This window comes from Rhagoletis zephyria, unplaced genomic scaffold (assembly GCF_001687245.7).
Source record: "Rhagoletis zephyria isolate East Lansing unplaced genomic scaffold, Rhagoletis_zephyria_1.1 Rzeph_scaffold_08433, whole genome shotgun sequence".
In the NCBI taxonomy this organism is placed as follows: Eukaryota; Metazoa; Arthropoda; class Insecta; order Diptera; family Tephritidae; genus Rhagoletis; species Rhagoletis zephyria.
The window spans coordinates 22,688-25,625 of NW_016165513.1; positions in this window are offsets into that span (position 1 = coordinate 22,688).

Below are 2,938 nucleotides of genomic sequence, written 5' to 3' on the forward strand. Positions count from 1 at the left end.
TAAAATCTTTATCTTCCGCGAACTTGCTCATTTTACATATCACAACAAACTAACACACTAATGCTTGTCAACGCTTTGCGCCACTATCAAACAGACCGCTTGTCAAGCGGTCGCGTTGATGGAAAATCAAAAATTTTTGATTTTCCATCAACACGAGCCGACAACAAGTACGTGTGACACGACGATCTCCGATTGCCTCGGTTGTTGGGGTAACCAACAACGGATGCTTGAAATCGCCGACGAGCTTAATAAAGAGCGAAATACACCACACAAGCGGCTTGTCAAACCTACTTTTCCCATTTCGCCATACACCATGCAAACATGAGTCATTCAAGCACAGAATTTTAGTTTTCCTCCGGTTCACAATGTTAAAAATGTTGGTTTTCTTCCATTTTTCTCCCTTACGTCCTCACTTGGTGAAAATTCAGCAACAAATGAGGCGATTTTACCATCCACATCGCAAGCGGTTTGATCAAACGTCAACATGGCGGCCAGAAAATCAAAAAATTTAGATTTTTGCTCAAATTTCCCTCAAGCGGTTTGTCAAACCTTCAAACACCCCCATAGACAACACAAATGGATTGAAACAAAGGGATATTTCGCTTGGTTTGTCAAGCCGCTTGTGTTGTGTATTTCGCTCTTAAGGTGTTATGTGTAGGGATGCAAACGATGCATCGATGTTTTTGAAACATCGATAATATCGGTTCAATTTTCGATGTTTGCCATCGATGTTTACAATTTACTCATGAACCAAAAATACAAGATCACGCCTTCTTCTTAGTAGCCCGTTATAATCGCATTTAGGAAATAAGTTGGGCGACTTTGACATTAGCCGTTTGTTTACATTTGTTCGTTGTTTACAATTTGGTGGTGGCTTTTTACTGCAATTTTCTTAATTTTCGCTTGTGACAACGTGTGCACACATAAGGTAAAGAATAATTTAACACAACGACATGATTTATAGAAGAATTTGCATAATAAAAATGATTATTCATGCGTTCAACAATTACGCGTTTTTTTTTGTTCTCTTCGTTGTTTACTTCTTACAACAAAGATGGCGTCGAGATTTCAACAGCTAGAAAATAACTTTTTTCTTTCTTTCGGGAAGGCGTGACCCTTTGTCTTTCGTTCATGCAATTTACTATCACCGCAAAATTGACGAGACATCGATGGAAGTTTAACCGATGTTTTAAACATCGACTTTAAGGAGACTCTCCGACTTTCTTTCGGTATGTTTGACTGACCTTAAACTTATTATTCATTAAGAATTTTTATTTTATTTATGGCCTTATAACAATTATATTCAACAATTTTATTGAGCTTGAGGCCGTTTTTTATGAAAAATGTTGTGGAAAGGCAACAATAATTTACAAAGGTAACCGGGACGTTACACATTAAATTTTCCCCTTTCAATTTTCATTACACTCACACTTTCTCACTAACACACTCTTATTTATTACTTGAATGGGCAACTTGCTTTCAATTTTTCCTTTTCAATTGAGTTTCAATTTTGCTTTCAAATATGTGAAAATAAAAAAATACTAAGCTTCCGCACGCTAAAATGTTAGGCTTTCTGCAAATTGGTCGTCCAATCATAGTAACTTCATCGTCACAATCATGATGCAACGATTACATGACGACTACAATTTCGCACACTCGGTCGTGATATTTCAATTCATTTGGCGTCTAAAAATTTACTTGGAGCATGTATTTTCTGTTTTTCTGGTTGATATTTTCTNATTTCAACAGCTAGAAAATAACTTTTTTCTTTCTTTCGGGAAGGCGTGACCCTTTGTCTTTCGTTCATGCAATTTACTATCACCGCAAAATTGACGAGACATCGATGGAAGTTTAACCGATGTTTTAAACATCGACTTTAAGGAGACTCTCCGACTTTCTTTCGGTATGTTTGACTGACCTTAAACTTATTATTCATTAAGAATTTTTATTTTATTTATGGCCTTATAACAATTATATTCAACAATTTTATTGAGCTTGAGGCCGTTTTTTATGAAAAATGTTGTGGAAAGGCAACAATAATTTACAAAGGTAACCGGGACGTTACACATTAAATTTTCCCCTTTCAATTTTCATTACACTCACACTTTCTCACTAACACACTCTTATTTATTACTTGAATGGGCAACTTGCTTTCAATTTTTCCTTTTCAATTGAGTTTCAATTTTGCTTTCAAATATGTGAAAATAAAAAAATACTAAGCTTCCGCACGCTAAAATGTTAGGCTTTCTGCAAATTGGTCGTCCAATCATAGTAACTTCATCGTCACCACAATATAACCAGTAAACAACCTTCGGTGAATTTGGCGACTGCCTTCCTCGGGGATGAATATGATAGGGATGAAATTATTGGTNAATACAGCACACAACCCTGAAATCTAAGAAAAAGTCTGAGGAAGGCCATTAAATAGCAGCACACAACCCCGTGCCTTCCTCAGGAGTGAATATAACTACAACAACAACGACTACTACAACAACAACCCAAAAAGGTTGGTTACTGTCTATACTGTGATCGTCACAATCATGATGCAACGATTACATGACGACTACAATTTCGCACACTCGGTCGTGATATTTCAATTCATTTGGCGTCTAAAAATTTACTTGGAGCATGTATTTTCTGTTTTTCTGGTTGATATTTTCTCAAAATATTTACAAAAACCTGCAATTTTTAAAATATGGACTGTGCTGCAACATTTCTAGACATAACTTTCAGTAATATCTCTTCTTTTCTTTTCCTGAAATGTATTTTGTGCATGCACACAGAGACTTTTTACGACTTCGTCATATTTTATAGTTAAAACGCTCACATTTATTGAATTTTATTGCAATTATCCACTTTTTAATAATTTCGGCAGATTTTATGCCAAAGACACTAATTTTTATGCAATTTTAATGCAAATATTAACTTTTTCACTAAT